Source organism: Erinaceus europaeus, chromosome 14 (genome assembly GCF_950295315.1).
Source record: "Erinaceus europaeus chromosome 14, mEriEur2.1, whole genome shotgun sequence".
Lineage (NCBI taxonomy): Eukaryota > Metazoa > Chordata > Mammalia > Eulipotyphla > Erinaceidae > Erinaceus > Erinaceus europaeus.
This window is the reverse complement of record NC_080175.1, coordinates 40,695,619-40,719,359: the sequence shown is the minus strand read 5'-3', so window position 1 is coordinate 40,719,359 and position 23,741 is coordinate 40,695,619. Positions and strand designations below refer to the sequence as shown.

The following is a 23,741-nucleotide window of genomic DNA, read 5'->3' as shown; positions in this document are numbered from 1 at the left end:
GACTTTGTACTAATTTACACAACTAAAATATAGCACATATTTATACATTAAAAATAAAATTACAAATCTTCTAGTAGATAACAAAATAAAAATCTTAGGCTACCTCAGTTTTACAGTGACTTGTTAGATACAACATCAAAATCATGACATGGTGAAGAAGCTACTACCAATTTAGACTTCATCAAATATTAATATATATATTCTCAAAAGACAGAAACCAAATTCCATACTGGGACAGCATTTCAAATATAGATAAAGTTACTTAAATTCAACAGTCAGATATATTTATCAACTAAAAGCTAACAGTGATAATTAATCATATAAAAAGATTATCTACATAAGATTCTCATAAACTGACAAAACTACAGTGAGAAAACACCATCTGTCTACTAGAATGACAAAGCTGAAAACATCAAATGCTGGTGAGGACATTGAATGCTCACTCACTGTCACTCAGATTGTACAATGAAAGTTACTCTGAAAGACAATCTGGCAGTTTCTTGTAAAACTTAAGCATAATCTTTCTATATGATCCAGTAATTGAAATTCTTGGTATGTATCCAACTAAATGGGTTGAAACTGGTGTTCATGAAAGAAACTATGTCCATTCTTGGCAAAAGCTGGAAATAATAGCAGTGCTTTTCAGCACTGGACCAACAACTTACAATCCATCCAGGCTCAGAGATATTACTCAGTGTCAAGGTATATAGGCTATTCAGGCTTGAAAAGATATGAGAAACCTCAGGTACATTTTTTTTTTTGCATTTTTTCATTAAGTTAGGATAGAGACAGAAATGGAGAGGCACTGCCACAAGACCATTCCTCCACTCATGAAGTATTTCCTGGTGCCATACATGATGCTGCTATGTAGTACCAGGGGCTGAACCCAGGCCCTTGGGCATGATATCAGTATGATGTATACTCTTCCAACTAAGCAACCTTCTGGTCCCCTTTCCTAAAAAAAAATAATTTCTAATTAAATTTTTTGTAATTAAAAGTATGTTCCAAGATTGTAAGACTTCAGTGGACAGTTCTATACCACACCCACCCATAGTGTTCTATATCTCCCACCTCCCTACCTCCGAAAGACAATCACCATAGTGGTTCTCATAGTCTTAGAAACAGTTTGTTTGCTTTTTTTTTTTTCAAGTTCATGCATATCAGTTCTCTAGAGTTTACATATGAGTAAAACTATCTGGTAGCTAGCTGTCTTTCATCTCTTTGCTTATTTCACTAAGCATAATCACCTCCAGTTTCATCCATTTTGTCCCATCATCTTTTTGATTGCAGAGGAATATTCAATAAAATATATTACTTAACTCCTTTAGCCAGTCATCTGATGATGGTCATTTAGGCAACTTATATTCTTTGGTTATTGTGGATAATGCAGCTATGAACATAGGGGTGTATATGTCTCTTCTAAATCTCTAAGAATGGTACTGCTGGTATCATAGGGTACTCCATTTTAATCTGTTTAAGGACTCTCCATACAGTCTTCCAAAGGAGCTGTACCAGTTTGCATTCTCACCAGCAATGTAGTAGAGTTCCCTTTTCTCCAAAGCCTCTTCAATACCTGCCATTTCCTGGTTTGTTGATGTAAACCGTTCTTTCTGAGATAGTATCTCAGCATAGTTTTAATTTGTATTTAACTTATGATAATGAAATAGAGCATTTCTTGATGTTTCTGTAGACCATGTGCATCTCTTCTTTAGAAAATTGTTTTTTTTAGTTCTTTTGTCCACTTTTTAATTGGGTTGTTTTAGCTCCTTTTGTAGATCTGTACCAACTCTGTATAGATGTTTGATATCAGTCACTTGTGGGATGTGTGGTGTGAAAATATCTTCTCCCACATACTAGGTTGCCTGGTTATCTTTGTATAGTTTTCTTTTGATGTGTAGAATCTTTTTAGTTTCATGTAATCCCTTTTATTTATTCTTGTTTTTATTTCCTGTGCCCAGAGTGTGTGCATAGGTTTGTGTGTGTGTGTGTGTGTGGGGGGGTCCTCCAAATATTTCTAATTTAGGTAGTCAGGCAGTTTTCTTTCCACTGAAAGGACTGAAAGCCTGTGCTTTTGAAATATCCAAACACTGAGGCACATTTCTCTTCTCCAGATGCTAAAGGGTCTGGCTGCCCAGATTTGTTCTAACTCCTATCTTTATAGTGCTAACTACCTCTCTGTGGCCTGTAGAAATCCATCGTCTACCCACAGCCCTATGGCACAGAAGCCTTTTTCCAGTCATCTGTGGTTGACAGGACTCAAATTCCTTTATCTGTCCTATCCTACTGGTGAGATTATAGCTCTACCAAAACACATTTGTAGCCAGTTAACAACACTGTAGTTCATTGTTGTAAACAACAGCCATCTTAGCAGTGAGCCATTATGAGAAGATGAGATTTATTAGCAGCGAATAAAATAATTAGCTCATTTTTAGCAAAGATATTCAACAAAAGGATCAACATACAGGAGTCAAAAACAAGTCCCCAAAAGTCAACACCCTGCTTCTGCAGGGTGTCAAGTTTAAGTGAATCAGGCAGGGAAAAAAAAGTCATACTCTAGAAGGTTTTTGAAAAATAAGAACAATCAGCTAGCATTTATGGAGGATACTGGGGCTGAGCAGTAGAGCAGATGAGCTAGCATTTGGCAGGAGCCATAGAGATAAAATCAAAGCCTAGGTTAAAAAACAAACAAACAAAAAAACTGTATTTCTAGAGTCACAGATAGTTCTCTCACCAAAGTTTTACCTCCTTGGAGCAGAAACTTGGCTTTACTGATCTTGTTGGGTCAAACTAGCAATCAAGAAGCAACAAATGTCTATGGGAGAACCCAGTGTCCAGCATTACTACTAGGTACTATGTCTAGCTTTCAACAGAAAGTGACAGGATGTAAAAAGAAATATTGAAGTCTGGTCCACATAGTGGAGGAGAGCAAGCACTGGAAAGTTGTTCTCAGATGGTGCTGTTCTGGTTACCCCAGCAGGGGAACAAAAACTCATTACCCTAAAACATGTTCTTGACAAAATGTTAATCTTACAGAAAAGACTCTAAAAGACAGGGTGGAGGTCATTGTGTGTGAAAGATATTTACATGCAAAACTCTCTCTTCTTGGCATTTCTGGCAAATCTAATCCCCTCACCTTTCAATGGAGGGAACATCAAATCTATATACTTTTCTTGACTATGTCTTCTATTTAAACCCTCTTAACCGACCTTCCCTTTCTCCTTCCCACTGCCCTCTCTGCTTTAGTTAAACTAAATAAAGTGGCTGTGAAGCCATGTAGTGAATTATTCAGGTTTTTATCTTTTCCATGTATATAGTAGGTATGAGAATATAACTCCATATATATTTACTTATATGGGATTTTTTCTTTTCATTAATCCAGTACTTGTTTGCTTACTTGTCTAGACGAAGAACCCAAAGGTGTACAAGGTTATTTCCTTGGTCCCCATGCATAGCATGTGCAGAAGACTTCAAGCTGGCATTGCCAGTGGGCACAGGTAAAAGAAGCTCTTTACAATATCTAAATCCATTATTCAAATTAAGAGAGTGATGCTACTAGGGGCATTATGCATATGAGTTTGTCTCCCCATACTCTACCTCTATTTCATGAGTTGGGATTCAATTGGAGAAGAACCCTTTGGTTGGTGATTAAATCAAGAGGGTAAGGCCCTTCTTACTTGGTACTCTTATGAGAAAGACAAAAGAGAGGTGCTTCCTCCCCCCCATGTGAGAGCACAGTGAGTAAGCAGCTGTCTGCAAACAAAGAAAACTGTGAAGAGGTGTTGTGATTTTGGACTTCTAGCCTTAAGAATTTAAGAAGTAAATATGTGTTCTTTAATCCACCCAGATTGTGGCATTCTTTTATTATCCTAAACTAAGCCAGTGGCTTAAGAACATAAAACCTCTGTGACATCTGTACCCTATTCTAGTTTTCACCTGACTACAATAAGAATGAATGGATAGTTCATACTTCTGCATCCATGGTCCTTGGAATCAGGTGGTGTGTTCCAGTTTCTTGTCTGAGCAGGAACTTCATTTTCTATCTCCACCAGGCAGAAGGAAGTGTTTACCCAGAGTCACCTGCAGTGAGTAGAGCAAAATGGTGCTAAATATCCCTACCACAGCTTTTTGAAATCTCAAAAAACAGAGAGAAAGACTGATCACATGGCCTTGGTTAGGATATTAACATGATAAAATTAAACTCATGCAACATTTCTTTATAAAAATAAGGTTGATTAATCTCACAGATAAAACAGGTAATGCTGGGGATTCCGGAAGATGGCAGAATGAGAAGCTGCTAGTGGCTTGAGCTCCGACCACATCTACTGGAAAAGGTAGGATTTTTTGCCTTTGGTAGGCCAGTCAATAAGGGGTCCTAGCGGTGACACCAAGGAGGTGACTGTAACTCAATTTGGGGTAGAAAATAGAGTAAAAAGAAAGGGAAAAAAATTTTTTTTCTTTTAAATTATTATTCCTGAAGCACACACACCCCCCCCTGCATAACCAGTCCCTGGGGACCAGAGATCTGCTCCTAGCAGATTCCTCTGCTGAGCTTCTTTCTTTACCAAGATTTCGTCCCATGCATTCTAATTCTATTCCCTTCTGAAACCTCTGGCCTTTTTTCTTTCTAAGTAGCCAATCAGCTGCCTCTGCTCAGGGGGCCTGAGGCAATCTGAAGCCATCCAAGCTGAAGACAGAACAGGGATTTTTACTCTGTTCTATTTTATTATCAATACAAGATAAAAGTATACCCCTTTCCCCCACTCCTTCAGGTTGACCAGAATTAACTCTTAGTGTATTTTCCATTGCTAGGGGACTGGGTGTCTTATTCACTGCTAAAATAACTTACTTCACTTTTCCTACCGCTCCTACCCATTCTCTCCCTCCCCTCCCGCATAGCTAATTAAATAATAAAAAATAAATAAATAAATAACTCTTTCCTTTCACTGCTCTTTTATTACTGTTCTTTTTTATCTTTTTCTTTTTTCTCTCTCTCTTTTTTCTTCTTTTTCTTATTCTTGTCAACCTTTCTTCCATCCTTCTTCAGCTTTCTGAATTCACTGATACAAGTTTGGGAATTATTTTGGGGAAGAAATCTGACTCAGAGTGCACTCTCTCTGCATGTATCTCTGCTCTACTTCCCTTTCTCCTTTAGCTACCCCTAGAATATACAGTGGATAGTAGATTTGCATAACTGTCTATTCCTGCTATTCTTGTCTAGTCCTGAGGGTTTTTTTTTTTTTTCATCTTAACAATCAGCTGCCTCTGCTCAGGAAGCTTGAGGCAATCTGGGACAGGGTTATTTACCCTACTCTATTTTCTTATTAATATTATATAAAGGTGTATATCTTCCCCCCTTCCTTTAGGTTGACCAGAATTAACTCTTAAGGTATCTTTCATTGCTAGGGGACTGGCATCTTATCCATTGTGAGAGGAACTTGTCTCATTACTCCTACCTCCTCTACAGACTCTCCCCTTTTCCCTCCTCCTAGCTAATTACAAAAATAAAATAAAAAATATATTAATGAATTAAAAAACTCTCCTTTCACTGCTCTTTTTTTATAGCTCTTTTTCTTATCTTTTTTCTTTTCTCCCTCTTGTTTCTCTATCTTTTTTTTTGTCATCTTTGTTACTGCCTTCTTCTTTGGCTTTCTGAATTCACTGATATTCATTTGTGAATTATTTTGGGGAAGAAATCTGACTCAGAGTGGACTCTCTATGTGTGTATCTCTGCTCTTCTTCCTTTTCTCCTCTTGCTACCCCTAGAATATACAGATGATAGTATATTTGCATAATTGTCTATTCTTGATATTTTTTTTCCTTTCTCTTTCTTCTTCATGTGGACTTGGTTGCTATTTTTTCACAGACTGGAGACATTGTTTGGCTAACTGGTAGTGATTAAACTGCTTCAATCCTTGCTTCAGTTGCTATTGTAATTCCTGAGGTTGGTGATTGCATTTGTCATAAAGGTGTTTAGTACAGTGTTGCTTGTACTCAAAACACAACAACTGAGGAACCACAGAACATAAAAATAAGAAACACATAAATAAAAAAAATGGGTAGATCAAAAACAAACAAAACTGCTACTCCAATGAATGAAGACAAAAGCCCAGAAGAAACTACAAATCAGCCAGAAGTAACCATAGATAAGAAAAACATGCAAGCAATAATAAACTTATTAATCACAGTAATGAAAACAACATTGGAGAAAATGAATGGAAGTATTAAGGAAACAACAGTTAAGACACCAAAGGAAAATACTGATTATTTTGAGGCAATTAGAGAACTGAAAGCTGAAATAGCTGAACTGAAGAAAGAAGCTGAGGGAAGGGAAAGCAGACTAAAAGAAGCAGAAAACAGAATTAGTCAGACAGAGGATGAGTTAGAGAAAACTAAGAAAGAGGTGAAAGAGCTCAAAAAGAGATTGAGAGACACTGAAAACAACAACAGAGACATATGGGATGATCTCAAAAGAAGTAACATTCGTATAATTGGCCTGCCAGAGGAAAAAAGAGAGAAAGGGGGAGGAAACATTCTAGAGGAAATAACAGAAGAAAACTTCCCAGACCTGACTAACAGAAAGGACATCAAGATTCAAGAGGCCCAGAGAGTCCCAAACAGAATCAACCCAGACCTGAAGACACCAAGACACATCATAGTCACAATGAGAAGAAGTAAGGATAAAGAAAGGATCCTAAAGGCTGCAAGAGAAAAACAAAAAGTCACATACAGGGGAAAACCCATAAGACTATCAGGAGACTTCTCCACTCAAACACTAAAAGCCAGAAGAGAATGGCAAGCTATCTATCGAGCCCTGAATGAAAAAGGGTTTCAACCAAGGATAATGTATTCTGCTAGACTTTCATTCAAACTAGATGGAGGGATAAAAACCTTCTTAGACAAACAACAGTTAAAGGAGGCAACCATCAACAAACCGGCCCTGAAAGAGGTTCTAAAAGGCCTCTAATAAAAAAGATCATCACTATAACACTTGTAATATATCAGAGCAAACAAAAATTTGTTGAACAATGGTACTACAATACATTAAATCCATAATATCAATAAATGTCAATGTCTTAAAATCACACATCAAAAGGCACAGAGTGGGGGGATGGATCAGAAAACATAACCCAACCATATGCTGCTTGCAAGAATCCCATCTGACACAACAAGATAAATACCAACTTAAAGTGAAAAGATGGAAAACTATCATACAGGAGAACAGACCACAAAAAAAGGCAGGAACAGCCATTCTCACCTCAGACACAATAGATTTTAAATTAAACAAAGTAATAAAAGATAAGTAAGGACATTACATAATGATTAGAGGATCAATCAGCCAAGAAGACTTAACAATTATTAACATCCTTGCACCCAATGAGGGACCATCTAAATACATCAAGCACCTACTGAAACAATTTCAAAAATACATCAATAGTAGTACAATAATAGTGGGAGACTTTAATACCCCACTCTCATACTTAGACAGATCAAGAAACAGGAAATCAACAAAGAGACAAGAGAATTAAATGAAGAGATTGACAGACTAGACCTCTTGGACATTTTCAGAGTCCTTCACCCAAAAAAACTGGAATACATCTTCTTTTCAAATCCACATAACACATACTCAAGGATAGACCACATGTTAGGCCACAAAGACAGCACCAATAAATTCAAGAGCATTGAAATCATCCCAAGTATCTTCTCAGACCACAGTGGAGTAAAATTATCTTTTAACAACAGAAAGAAAATTATTAAAAGACACAGAATTTGGAAACTAAACAACATTCTCCTTAAGAACCACTGGGTCAGAGATTCACTCAAGCAGGAAATTCAAATGTTCCTGGAAACAAATTAGAATGAAGACACAACCTATCAAAATATTTGGGGCACACCTAAAGCAGTATTGAGAGGGAAACTCATAGCCATACAATCGCATATTAAACAACAAGAAAAAGCTCAAATGAACAACCTTACTCCACACCCCAAGGACTTAGAGGAAGAGGAACAAAGGAACCCTAAAGCAACCAGAATGACAGAAATCATTGAAATTAGATCAGAAATAAAGAACATCAAAAATAAGAGAACCATACAGAAGATCAATGAAGCCAAATGTTGTTTCTTTGAAAGATTAAACAAAATTGACAAACCCCTAGCCAGACTCACCAAACAAAAAAGAGAGAAGACTCAAATTAATAGAATTGTAAACGATGGAGGAGATATCACCACTGACACCACAGAAGTCCAGAGAATCATGTGAAACTTCTATGAAGAACTATATGCCACCAAGCAAGAGAATCTGGAAGAAATGGAACAATTCCTAGAAACATATGTCTTTCCAAAACTGAACCAAGAAGAACTACAAAACCTAAATGCACCAATCACAGTCAAAGAAATTGAAACTGTTATTAAGAATCTCCCCAACAACAAAAGTCGTGGACAAGATGGCTTCACAAACGAATTCTACAAAAATTTCAGGAAACAGTACCCATACTTCTTAAGTTTTTCCATAATATTGAAGAAACAGGAATACTCCCTTCCACCTTCTATGAAGCCAACATCACCCTGATACCAAAAGCTGATAGGAACACAACAAAAAAGGAAAACTACAGACTGATATCTCTGATGAACATAGATGCCAAAATATTAAACAAGATCTTGGCCCACCGGATACAACAGCACATAAAAAAGATTGTTCATCAGGACCAAGTGGGATTCATCCCAGGAATGCAAGGCTGGTTCAACATCCATAAGTCAATCAATGTCATTCACCACATCAATAAAAGTAAAGCCAAAAACCACATGATTATCTCAATAGATGCAGAGAAAGCCTTTGACAAAATGCAACACCCATTCATGCTCAAAATTCTACAAAAAATGGGAATAGATGGGAAATTCCTCAAGATAATGGAATCTATATATAGCAAACCTACAGCCAACATCATACTCAATGGACAGAACCTGAAAGCATTCCCCCTCAGATAGGGAACTAGACAGGGCTGTCCACTGTCACCGTTACTCTTCAACATAGTATTGGAAGTTCTTGCCATAGCAGTCAGGCCAGAGAAAGAAATCAAAGGAATACAGATTGGAAGGGAAGAAGTCATGCTCTTACTATTTGCAGATGATATGATAGTATACACAGAAAAACCTAAAGAATCCAGCAGAAAACTACTAGAAGTTATTAGGCAGTATAGCCAGGTGTCAGGCTACAAAATCAATGTACAAAAATCAGTGGCATTTCTTTATGCAAACACTAAATCAGAAGAAGAAGACATCCAAAAATCACTCCCATTTACTGTCTCAGCAAAATCAATCAAATACCTGGGAATAAAGTTGAGCAAAGAAGTGAAAGACTTGTATGTTGAAAACTATCAGTCGCTATGCAAGGAAATAGAAACTGATACAAAGAAATGGAAAGATATCCCATGCTCATGGATTGGAAGAATTAATATCATCAAAATGAATATTCTCCCCAGAGCCATATACAAATTTAATGCAATACCCATCAAAGTTCCACAAAGCTTCTATAAGAGAATAGAACAAACACTACAATCATTTATCTGGAACCTGAAAACACATAGAATTGCCAAAACCATCTTGAGGAAAAGAAATAGAAATGGAGGCATCACACTCCCAGTACTCAAACTATATTATAAAGCATCATCATCAAAACAGCATGGTACTAGAACACAAATAGGCACACAGACCAGTGAAACAGAATTGAAAGCCCAGAAATAAATCCCCACACCTATGGACATCTAATCTTTGATAAGGGAGCCCAAAGTATTAAATGGAAGAAGGAGTCTCTCTTCAATAAATGGTGCTGGGAAAACTGGGTTGTAACATGCAGAAGAATGAAACTGAACCACCTTATCTCACCAGAAACAAAAATCAACTCCAAATGGATCAAATACCTTTATGTTAGAACAAAAACAATCAAATACTTAGAGGAAAACATAGGTAAAAACACTTCAAGGACATCTTTGATGAAATAAACCCAATTGCAAGAAAGACTAAAGCAGAAAAAAAACTATGGGGCTACATCAAATTGAAAAGCTTCTGCACATCCAAAGAAACTATTAAACAAACAGAGAGACCCCTCACAGAATGGGAGAAGATCTTCACATGCCAGACATCAGACAAGAAACTAATCACCAAAATATATAAAGAGCTCAGCAAACTTAGCACCAAAAAAGCAAATGACCCCATCCAAAAATGGGCAGAGGATATCTCAGAGGATATCTCAGAGGTGATCCAAAAGGCTAACAAACATATGGAAAACTGCTCTAGGTCACTGATTGTCAGAGAAATGCAAATTAAGATAACATTGAGATACCACCTCACTCCTGTAAAAAAGGACAGCAGCAACAAATGCTGGAGAGGATGTGGGGACAGAGGAACCCTTTTGCATTGCTGGTTGGAATTTAAATTGGTCAAACTCTGTGGAGAGCAGTCTGGAAAACTCTCAGAAGGCTAGATATGGACCTTCCATATGATTCAGTAATTCCTCTCTTGGGATTATACCCCAAGGACTCCATAACACCCAACCAAAAAGAGGTGTGTACTCCTATGTTCATAGGAGCACAATTCATAATAGCTAAAACCTGGAAGCAACCCAGGTGCCCAACACCAGATGAGTGGCTGAGAAAGCTGTGGTATATATACACAATGGAATACTATGCAGCTATCAAGAACAATGAACCCACCTTCTCTGACCCATCTTGGACAGAGCTAGAAGGAATTATGTTAAGTTGGCTAAGTCAGAAAGATAAAGATGAGTATGGGATGATCCCACTCATCAACAGAAGTTGAGAAAGAAGATATGAAAGGGAAACTAAAAGCAGGATTTGACTAAATATGGAGTAGGGCACCAAAGTAAAAACCCTGTAGTGAGGGGTAGACATGCAGCTTCCTGGGCCATGGGGGGGGGGGCGGTGAATGGGTGGGATGGGACATAGTCTTTTGTTGGTGGGAATGGTGTTTATGTACACTCCTAGTAAAGTGTAGTCATATAAATCACTAGTTAATTAATATGAGAGGGGGAAAATTAATTGTATGTCTCGAAGCTTTTAAAACACAGACTGAGTCTTTTTAATATATACGCTGTGTATTTGATATGCAGACTCTCTCAAAAGCCTAGACCAAGTAGATCAGAAGCAACCAATTGCACAGCTACATACAAGATACTGGGTACTATATAGCAAACTCTAACAAAAGGACTTTTCAAAGTTAACCCAATTATCAAATAATGTGATGATAACATTAACTATACATTGTCTTTTTGAACCCTATGACAGCAGGAACCTCACATCTCCACTAGAGAGCCTATATTTCCCCCAGTCCTGGAACTTTAGGATAGGGCCCACTTTCCTGCATGCCTCTCCAATCCATATCAAATAATATTGCATCTGCCTATCGCAACCTAATCAACGCAAGGATTGCCACCTCAATATGCTTCAGCTCAGACTGTGTCCAGAGACTTCACGTGGGGAATGACAACCCTTCAGCTTCATTACTTGGGTGAGACCTTTCCTTTCATAGTATTCTCTAATTCCATCCCAGGTGGTTCACTTCCTAACAATGTCCCAAAACCTAGATATAGACCAGGTTCTGTGAGAGAGAGCATATGTTCACACATATCCATAAACTAGTGCAAAATATATACCTGAAAGCAGAAGTACACTAGAGTTTGCAGTGAGTACCCCCCCCCCAACACTTCCTCTCCACTATTCCAACCTTTGGGTCCATGATTGCTCAGCAATTTGTTTGGCTTTGTATGTTAACTCTCTTTTCAGCCACCAGATTCCAGATGCCATCAGGATGCCAGCCAGGCTTCCCTGGACTGAAGACCCCACCAATGTGGCCTGGAGCTCCGCTTCCCCAGAGACCCACCCTACTAGGGAAAGAGAGAGGCAGACTTGGAATATGGACCGACCAGTCAATGTCCATGTTCAGCGGGGAAGCAATTACAGAAGCCAGACCTTCCACCTTCTGCAACCCACAAAGACCCTGGGTCCATGCTACCAGAGGTATAGAGAATGGGAAAGATATTAGGGGAGGGGATGGGATATGGAGATTGGGTGGTGGGAATTGTGTGGAGTTGTACCCCTCCTACCCTATGGTTTTGTTAATTTATCCTTTCCTAAATAAAAAATAAATTAAAAAAAAAACAGGTAATGCTAAAAACACTGTCACTGTCAGTCCTAGAAAAATAAAGGTAGTATGATATTATATCAAAAAGCTGAAAGCAAGTAAACCTTGTAGTGAACGGATACATGAGATGGACAGAACTTTTTTTTTCTGAGTAAGAAATGGAAGTGATCCACTGGGGCAGTGGATCCTGTGGAAACAGAGATGGTATCATAGTAAAAGGTGTGTAAGGAGATATTCTATGAGCTGAGTAGTGGGCTTATGCATGTTCATTCCATTCCATTACTAAGCTTTTCATTTATTCCATATTTCATTCTTATAAAAGCTGTAAATTCCATAAAGTAGGTAAAGTAAAAAAATAATCTTATAATATTATTTTTCTCATTAATTACTTTATAACATACATTTACAGAAAAAGATTTATTTGTTCATCTTATGAGAGAGGGTGGTCAGAGAACCCTCTCATACAGGTTTAGTCTTCTTCTTTCTGAGACACTCACCGCCTCTGGCCTTGAAATAACTTCTTCTGACAAGTTGATTTATGCCCTTAACTTCCAGGATAATAAAAACTCTTAGCTCTCCAAAAATTAAGCCACTTGTTTTTGAAAGGCCCTGAATCTATTCTGGGAGTAAAAACAAACCTTTGACTTAATGGGGCAGCTGTTTCATCTTTTTATCATGTTAGGTAAAGATTGTTGCTATTCCTCAAGCCATCAGGGAAGGATGAATAGAGGAAATACACTGGGAAAAGTGGCTCCCTGGTTAATTATTTCAAAATGTTGTATATTTGCAGATTATATATATATATATATATATATATATATATGTATATATATTATTACTCTTGCAGCATTTTTTCTGAGTGTTTAAGATGATATCTATAGTAATTCAATCCACTTTCTTCAAGTCCTCATGAAGTGATGAAACACAATAGTAGTAGTGCTGCTGGTGGAAACAGTAGCAATAACCATAGTAATACAGTAAGTTTAGAAAAGGATAATTACGTCCATTCAAAGATAAGCATATAGAAAACATGTGGTGTTTATTCTGAATGGAGTACTGTAATACTTAGCCATACAGTGGGGAAACCCTCAAGATGGTGTTGTGTTCAGGGATATAAGCTAGATGAAGAAAGAAAAACAGATTTCATTCAGATGCAATATCTAGAGAAATCAAGGAGAAGAATGAGTTAAATAAAACAAAAATAAAACTTTCAGACTGTAAGATTAATTAGTGGTTATCACCATGGAAGGTGGAAGGGTAGTAGGTTAGTAGATGAATCAGGCAAAGAGAATTAGTTGTATTAAGTCTCTAGTATGTACAAATGTTGAGTTATAAAAAGGTATTCTTGAATCTCACAGTTTTATAAATCAGTGTTACTTTACTAAAAAATGTGACTACTAGTAATACTAATAATAATGAAAAGAAGTGATTTCCAAAAGAGAATACAGCATGTTCAAAGATGACAAAAGGAAGTTTCAAAAATATTATACAGAGTTATAGTGTTAACAAGATTCTGGAATATAATTGAGAGGTTATAAGGAAGGGATAAGACAAGGACATTCTGGAAAACCCTGGGGGAAAAGAAATCAAGGAGCACATCAGAGAGGAAACAATAGACAGTGCTCATTTCCTGACTTGTGTCTACTCATGACCTGTGTCTAGTCATGCACTGGTAGACACCAGTAGAGATGGATAGGTTGAAAAGCTCCAGAAGTCTCAAAACAAGGATGGTGGGAAGCCTGTAGTGTGTCTGGCTCCTAATCAGGCAGAATGTCACCCTTCTTCATCCTATAGTCCAGGATAGGAGTCTCAAAAACTCCTTGAATAAGTTCCCCAGACATCTTCCTATTATTTAGTCATTTTATCTGTTCAGTCTTCTCATATCTCTGCAACAGCTAAGGTATCAAAGGTAGGTGGATGAATGAAGGTGACCACTGGGACTTGCCACAAACCTCAGGGCATGTCTTTGGTCCTTTTGATGTGGAAGGACATCTCCAGGACTTTCATAATAAGATGAGAGAGTGTGCAGATTTGCAGTTTATACAAGTCCCTTCAGTTATTTTTCAAGGGCTGGATTTATGAGCATCAGATAAGGAGGTCAGTTTTATACACTTTTAATGATTAGTGCTCTAATAGGAAAAACAATCTGAGATTGTGAGCATATACTGCAAGAGGACACTGCTCTAATGTAGTACACAAGGCTTGGGGTGCAATGGTGGGAATGTTCCTCAGCAGAAAGTTGTTCTCTGGACCCAGAGGACCTTGCATATCTGCCTCTTTTCCTGTATCAGGGTTGTGGGTGGAAACACCAGTTCCTGCCTAGCTGGAGGGACTGTGTTAGTGTGAGTCTGAATTATTACAAGCCAGCAGTAACAGAACTGCTGCTTTTCTCCTAAAATCAAAGACCTTCTACAAACAAATCAGAGTGTGAGTCAATTTTGACCTAATGATGGAATGACTCGATTGTTTAATTTGAATATCAATGGGTTTGTTCTGCACATATATTCAATGCTGCTAAAAATCACGTTTCTCTGCAGCACTGAGAAAAGATGAGGGAATATTGTAGCTGTGCGGGCGTCATCTGGTCTTAACCTCCCCTTTTGTGAATGGCATTCAGAGAAATGAAGACAATTTCCAATGGCTGACATATGAATTGCCTCTGGACAGTAAGCCTTCCTTGCAAGGAAGGAAACTCATTGTGCAATTCAGAGACTATAGTGGGAACCATGAATTTATAATTAGGCAACACAGTGGAAACAGGAAACAAGATTATGCTCCTAAATTGAAAGGTCTGTTTGGGAAAAAAATGGCAAGGTTTGTTCCTGGCAACTTCTATAATTGTTCTAAGGCCATTCTTAAGCATTCATGAATCAGCATTCTTTTAGCTACAGTTGAAGATCAAAGGGAAAAAAAATCCTCTAGTATATTTTAAGCAGTTCTTTTTTCTTTTCTTTTTTTCAGTTGATGCCATTGCAGCCATTTCTAAATACTGTGGGTTATACAATAAACGCCAGTCCAGACCAAATTAGTAATTTGTTGTAAGTAGGAGGACTGTTTAGAGACCTGCTTAATGATATTAAACTCTGTGAACTTTATCTTGTTTACTGATCATTCATGTTAACAAACTAAAACATGCAACCTTCAGGCACTGCTAAACTCAGGACACAAATTGATTGCTATAGATTTTTAAACAAATAATATTTTTTTCTTTTTTTTAAATTTATGACTAATAGTAGGCTACAAGAACGTAAAATGACAGGGTATAGTGCCACATCACACCCAGCACCACAGTGCTGTATCCCTTCCTTCCCACCTCTCAAAGATTACTGCCAGAATTATCACAAAACCTTAGAAACAGTTGTGTCTTTTCATTTTTATTTTTTACAAGTTCATATACTTCAGTTCTCGAGATGCCTCACACGAGTTAATCCATCAGGTAGTTGTCTTTTATCTCTTTTCTTACTTCAATAAGCGTAATCACCTTCAGTTCCAACCATTTTATTCCAAAGGACACCTATTGTTTTCTGATTGCAGAATAGTATTTTATAGAGTCCACATCCCATAACTTCTATAGCCAGTCATCTGCCAATGGCTGCTTTCAATCTTTGCATATTATGAATAATGCATCTATGAACATAGGAATGTATACGACCTTTCAAAGTGGTGATTCCATTAAGAAAATAATCTTAATGCTCACATTCATGATAGTTTCTTTGGCCAGTTTTCACAATATTCTTTTCTGGAGTAGCAAACCATTTTTGAGGATGGACTTCCCTTGCACAAGAAAACAGGGAACCCCTCCAAAGTAGTCTCAATTTTCTAGTCTTATTTTAAGCCTTGGTGTGGTGCTGATAGTCAATATGAAACCTGGGAAAAGAAGATAAAATGGGTAAATCAAAGAACAAGTAGTATTTCTGCACAAGGCTTTTATGCCTGGGGTACTGAGGTCCCAGGTTCAATCCCCAGCACCATCATGAGGCACAGTTGAGCAGTGATCTGGTCTTTCTGTTTTTTTTCTCTATGTATCTCCTTCAATAAAATAAAATAAAATATTTTAAAAGAGCAAGTGGATATTGATTCTATCATCAAAGTCTGTGTGTTTCCTGTCCTGACACAAAAGGAAGCTCAAAAATTTTCTTACAGTAATCATAGAATCAGGTCTTGAAACTGAAGAGCAACTTCAGATTTCTACACTTGGTTTCTATAGTCTTCCTAGGAGAAAATCTTCAACCATCTGTGTAACTGCTTCCAATTCATAGGAAAGACATTATAATCTAGGCCACTGTTTCAAGGAAGCACTTAACATTAAACCTATATGCGATGCATGACTACAAAAGGAAAGATATCAGCCTGGGAATCTCCATGAGTATCTCCCCCAGCAGCATCTTGGTAATGATAGCTGACTACAACAATGCTATTCATTGGCTTTTTTTTTTTTTCAGTGCTGTTTTCCTTGCATCTCAGTTGATCTTTCCAATCACCACAGGAGTACCTGCTAACACTTTAATTTCTGAAATGATTTGCTGGAAACTCAAGAGATGTCAACTTGCCTCAAATTCTACACAAGCGGGAGTCAGGCAGTAGCACAGCAGGCTAAGCACAGGTGGCACAAAATGCAAGGACCAGTGTAAGGATTCCGGTTCAAGCCCCCAACTCCCTACCTGCAGGGGGGTCGCTTCACAAGTGGTGAAGCAGGTCTGCAGGTGTCTATCTTTCTCTCCCCCTCTCTGTCTTCCCCTACTCTCTCCATTTCTCTCTGTTCTATCTAACAACGGCGACATCAATAACAACAATAATAACTACAACAACAATGAAAAACAAGAGCAACAAAAGAGAAAATAAATAAATATTTTTAAAAATCTACAGAAGCAATCAGTGCATTATACAGGCTGGCCTGTTACATCCTAAGTCAGAGCTGTCTCCCCCTGGCACCTGGGTCACATACACAGTTTACATAGTGCATGTAGATATGGCTAACTTTATTCCCTGTCCATAGAGATGAACACAGTCTGACCTAATGGAAGCTATGCAAGGAGTCAGCCTCCACAGTATTAGATGTTATTTTTTCTTTTCATCATTTGTTATTCAAAGACCTTTTCAATACAAAGGTATGAGTGCAGGAACAAAGAACCATAGGACTATCTTTTGCTATGGTAACTGTACGACTTAGCTCTTACCATTGAGTGTTTTAGACTCCAACAGAGAAAACAATTTGGTCAGTGACTTATACAAGAAGTGTCTCACATTAATAGTTTGCTGTTCTCCAAATATAAATAGATGTGATAAGAGACCTCAGTGAGCTCTGAGCCAACATCTTTGAACCAGACAAAGAAAGCATGTTAGCCTGAAACCAGTTTGCTTGGTTGATGCCAGAGAAAAGTTAAAACCACCTCTAACACTAATCTGATTTAATAGAGACTCTACCACCAGTGTCTTAAATTCCATATTTTAAAGTAGTTTTTTAAAATTTATTATTTATTTATTTATTCCCTTTTGTTGCCCTTGTTGTTTTATTGTTGTAGTTATTATTATTGTTGTTGTTGTTGTTGGATAGGACAGAGAGAAATGGAGAGAGGAGGGGGAAGACAGAGAGGGGGAGAGAAAGACAGACATCTGCAGACCTGCTTCACCGCCTGTGAAGCGACTCCCCTGCAGGTGGGGAGCTGGGGCTTGAACTGGGATCCTTATGCCAGTCCTTGTACTTTGCGCCACCTGCGCTTAACCCGCTGCGCTACAGCCCAACTCCCAAATTCCATATTTTAATTGAATGACTTTGTGAATAAATGAACATGTCTAGCTAGGTGCCTGACACAATAGAAGTTTCTCTCCACTGTATCACAGTTCTTCTTGCCACTCATGACTACTGGACAGGACTGAGGTAAGAAAGCTCCCTTGTCCTTTAGAGACGGTATTTCCCTCTGAGCTTTGTACAAAGCACAAACCAGGAAGATACTGAACTATACTGCTAAGAAAAGTCTATCAGCAAGAGGCTAATAACCAGAATATATAAAGAGCTTGCCAAACTCAACAACAAGAAAACAAATAAACCCATCCAAAAATAGGGGGAGGACATGGACAGAATATTCACCACAAAAGGCCGAGAAATACATGAGAAAAAGTTTCAAGTCTTTGATTGTTAGGAATGCAAATCAAGACAACAGTGAGATACCACTTCACTCCTGTGAGAATGTCATGCATCAGAAAAGGTAGCAGCAACAAATGCTAGAGAGGTTGTGGGGTCAAAGGAACCCTCCTTCACTACTGGTGGGAATGTAATTTGGTCCAGCCTCTATGGAGAACAGTCTGGAGAACTCTCAAAAAGCTAGAAATGGACTTACCCTATGATCTTGCAATTCCTCTCCTGGGGATATATCCTAAGGAACCTAACACACCCATCCAAAAAGATCTGTGTACACATATGTTCTTAGCAGCATAATTTGTAATAGTCAAAACCTGGAAGCAACCCCAGTGTCCAATAACAGATGAGTGGCTGAGCAAGTTGTGGTATGTATACACAGTGGAATACTACTCAGCTATAAAAATTAGTGATTTCACTGTTTTCAGCCAATCTTGGATGAACCTTGAAAAATTCATGTTAAGTGAAATAAGTCAGAAACAGAAGGATGAATATAGGATGATCTCACTCACAAGCAGATGTTGAAAAACAAATTCAGAAGAGAAAACATAAGTAGAACCTGAACTGGAATTGGTGTATTGCACCAAAGTAAAAGACTCTGGGGCAGTTGGACAGGGGGAGAGAATACAGGTCCTTCAGAAGACCTAGTGAGGGTTGTATTGTTATATAGGAAAACTGACAAATGTGATGCATGTACAAACTATTGTATTTACTGTTGAATATAAAACATTAATTCCCCAATAAAGAAATTTAAAAAAGAAAGAAAAGTCGGTCAGGGTTGAATGTCTTTCTTGCAAATTATTGAGTACACAGGGTCCATCAGGACTTAATATGTGCTTAATATGCTCTGCTCCTTCAGGGGAGGGATGGAGGATGTACATCTTTAGTACTGGCCTCTGAGTGCCATACTCTCTCATCCTCCACAGAACAGAGCATCACAGAAGGTTCCCTAGAAAATGATCTAAGAAAAGCTGTGAAACACAGACAAGATTTATCACAGATAAATCTTATGTATGGACCATTCACAAAAGCCTCAGAGGAAGAGTGCAAGCTAGAGTGAAAACCACCTTGAAGTTTGTCTGGTCCACTGAGATACACATACCTTGAGTTTTTTTTGGTTTTTTTTTTTTTGAGACTTTATATTTTTTTAATTTTTATTTCTTTTTTTAATAATTTATTTCTTTATTGGGGAATTAATGTTTTACATTCAACAGTAAATACAATAGTTTGTACATGCATAACATTCCCCAGATTCCCATTTAACAATACAACCCCCACTATGTCATTTATCATCTTTCATGGACCTGTATTCTCCCCACCTACCCACCCACCCCAGAGTCTTTTACTTTGGTGTAATACTCCAATTCCATTTCAGGTTCGACTTGTGTTTTCTTGTAAATTGTAAATCTTATAACTTGTAAATTGGTCCAACCTCTGTGGAGAACAGTCTGGAGAACTCTCAGAAGGCTAGAAATGGACCTACCCTATGACCCTGCAATTCCCCTCCTGGGGATATATCCTAAGTAACCCAACACATCCATCCAAAAAGATCTGTGTACACATATGTTCTTGGCAGCACAATTTGTAATAGCCAAAACCTGGAAGCAACCCAGGTGTCCAACAACAGATGAGTGGCTGAGCAAGTTGTGGTATATATACACAATGGAATACTACTCAGCTGTAAAAAATGGTGACTTCACCATTTTCAGCCGATCTTGGATGGACCTTGAAAAAATCATGTTGAGTGAAATAAGTCAGAAACTGAAGGATGAATATGGGATGATCTCACTCTCAGGCCGAAGTTGAAAAACAAGATTAGAAAAGAATAACTTGAGTTTTGTCTATTTTTTTTTTACATTTATAGTAACAAATTGCTTTGGATGCACCTCAGTTCTGTGCACAGCCTTGTTGTGGTGGATACAGTAGACCCAGTGACAGCTTCCTGCACTATTCAGTGTTCTCTTGGAAAGAAAAAGTTGGGTGAAAAGATGTCTGAATACAGAGGAATTTCTTCCTGAAAAGAGGGCTTCTTTTTATGTTGTTTTTCATTTACGATCTATCCAACCTCAAGAGAGTAACCTTCACCCCAGATAGGAGATAGTTTTGTCCAGGATGCTGACTCAAGTCCATTTTTACCTCACCCGGGTGTGCAGCTTTTTTTCCACAAATGCTGTAACTGTCCAGCTCAGAACTAAAAGAGAGTGAGCTTTGGTGAGTAGTTAATGTTTAACAGTTAAAGCAGAAGTTTCTAGGAACCACCTCCCTCTCTGTCTCTGTCTCTCTCTGTCTCTCTCTCTCTTTCTCTTGACTCCTGGGTGTGCAGCTCTTAGATTGAGCAAACAAATTATGTGTGTGCGTGTGCGTATGTATGTGTGGAGAGAGAGAGAGAGAGAGAGAGAGAGAGAGAGAGAGAGCTTGCTTCTGTTCTGGACTAAAATACCAGACTTAGTCTATCCCTGACTCCATTAGCAGGACCCAGGGCTAACAGACCTTCTTAAAATGTAGTGGGTTCTGTCTCTCACCTTTTATATCAGCTGCAAGTTTCCAAGGCCCACTTCCTGCCCCACAGACACTGTGATATACATGGGTTTCTATACTTTTAGATTCCTCTGTTTGGTTTCACTTTGAGGTGGAATGAAAATGGAAGCTGAAAGGACAACAGTGCTGCCAATCGTTAAAGGTTTTGAGATAAATGTAGAGCAAATAATGTGACTCCAACTTCACAGTCTACAAACAATGTCAAGTTCACTTCAGTGTCAAAACACATTTCCTAGAAACTAAGATTTAAAGTCCAGAAAAAAGTCCATTTGCTTCCTATTATTTTAATTATTTATTATTTATTATTATTTAATTATTTCTATTTTAATATAAAATATTTTAAATAGAAATTGTAATATATATATGATTTGGTAGTCTTTGTATGGAATGGAAACAAAATAAACAACAACAAAAAACAAAACAAAAACCTGGCTTTCATATCACACAAGTACAAGAGGCCAAGATTTATTTATTCCACTGAACCAAGGATTTTGAAAGTTGTTCATTAGTCTGAGAGCACCTGGAGATTTCTTTCAAAATAGTCAATTTAAGCACATTTAGCAAAATGCATATCATTGTGATAGAAGTGACTTTCATTGAAGTAAATGATCATCTGGAAATTTGTGTAAGATCAATTTGTGTGTATATAAGACCCAGCGATGGTGGCAAATAGTTTCAAAATAGCAATTATGTGGCTAAGATCTTTGCAACAGAAGTCATCAGATCTATTTGTAACTGGTAGATATATCTTTTGGAGACTGCATATATAGCACAATGATTATATACAACAAAACTGGATTGTAGACATTAGACTTCTATGAGAACAGATTTTAGACCTCACCACTAAAACTTACACTAACATTTTGTTTTAGACTACTTGAATCAATGTGCAAAACAAATAAGGAACTAGAAGAAAGTAAAAAAAAAAAAAAAAGATTACTTAGTGCTACAATGGCAATCATATTGCTAACCTAAGGTGTTAAATCAAATGCTGTAGCACTTAAACTACATGTATTACATGCCGATTACACAGCAATAAAAAACTCATCTTATGCAAAATATTTGTAACTTTGTGCTAAAAAGTTGACATGCTAATCTCACTTTTCTCCCTTTTTATCCTCATTTTAAAAAGCATGGAAAGCTAAGTTTTAGTTAAAGTTAGTGAGCTTAGTGATGTTATTTTTTTCTACAAAACTTTAGAAACATGAATTCTTCTCCCCTCCCTAGAAAAAATGATACCTACCCTTCACAGTTGCAGTTTTTCAAGAATCAGGTTAGAGGGTGGATGAAAGTTATGAAAGGATTTTCTCTGTCCTTGTCTTGGCACAACCTAAAATGTCTCCAGGTTGAGAATAAATAAAAAGTCTGAATGAAACCGAGATGAAGAGAGACTTCTCTCTTAACTTTTCAGTGACTGGGGAAATGATGGGATCCAAAACCACTTCCCCACGCCCACATGGATTTCCCTCAGTTTCCATTCCTTTATCCTTAAAGTTTCAATATTGACTGTTCCTTTTCCCTAAGTATTTAGAGTTTCGAGTGATCAGTTGTTTGATGGAATCTGGTTGTGCAGACTGCTGCAGACTTGGATTTTTTTTCCTCTAGGGAACCCCATTTTTGCTGTGTCCTTCTGAATATGTCAATATTTAGTTTCTATTATTGTTGTATTCCACTGCAGAATACTGTGTCCCAGTATGGTTCCGTAGCCCCCATGTCCACTTGGTCGATTCCAAATTATATTCCTCCATGAGGATAATTTCTGGAACCATCCGTTCCACCCCGGTTCCATGGCTGCCAGTTCTTAGCAACATCGCCCCGCCAGATATTCGTCAAGATGCGGCATCATCTAAGTTCATTTCCCATGTCTACACTCAACCGGACCTGCCAATATAAGCGGATATCTTCGCCCACCCTGTCCAACGCTTGACGTCTCGTCACCCAATCTGGTCCCCTACGCCTTCACTGAACTTCTCTGTTCCAGTCTCTTGGAAACAGAGCTGGCAGTCAGCTGAGGTAAAGAACAAACATCTCATCACAGAACCCTGCAAGCGTCAACCCGGCTTTGACCTAGCACGTTATGATTGGGCCCTCCTCAATCGCTATCGAACAGGCCATGGCTGGTGCGCCGCTATGTTCCATCACTGGGGAGCCAGAGACGACCCGAACTGCCCCTGCGGCTTCAGACAGACTATGACCCACATAGTCAACGACTGCCACCTCTCCAGATTCAAAGGAGGTCTCGAAACTTTACATCATGCTCAACCTGATGCTGTTGACTGGCTACGGAAGAAGGGCAAACGCTAGAAGAAGATTGTTGTACTAAGTGGTGAACAGACAAAAAGAAGCCAGGGAGGGGTGGTGGTCTAAATGAATGGAGTACACACAGATTCAGGTAATTCTTGGAAGTTCCTCTTGCTCTTAGCTTTACTCTAAGATTCTAAGGGGAGATCAGAAAGCCATCTGCTATCCTTCTTACCCCTAATGTCTTTCCTCAAAAAAAAAAAAAAAAAAAAAACTAATCTTGAAGTTCAGGTGATAGAGCTAAGTGTCCAAGGTTGCGAATAACGGGGAAGTCCCTCACCATTCCTCTTCTCCACGTGGGTTAGATACATAGCAGAATCCCAGTCAATACAATGCCCACCATCTATCTAAAGATCACCCTTCCTTCCATACAGAAATTTAAACAGAGGGTTTCTTCAGGACTTGCTCCTCATCCCATCCCGGCCATGTTGATTCTATTGATGGTGGCTGATACAGCTTAATAGGTGTAGCCCCCAAAGTGCTTTCTTCCAAGAGCCTTACTATCCAGTTGGTAGTTTCAGAACACCTTTCCTGTATAGGAAGGACATCAAATTCATTTTATTCAAAGATGTTGTGGCAGACACTCTTACATATCTCTGCTATGTAACTTCAG

At 38.2% G+C, this 23,741-nt stretch overlaps 1 pseudogene; it reads left to right on the top strand.

Moving 5' to 3' along the window:
• LOC103114837 (alpha-ketoglutarate dehydrogenase component 4-like) overlaps nt 1–23,741 on the top strand; it is a 58,112-nt pseudogene that overhangs the window by 4,719 nt on the left and 29,652 nt on the right.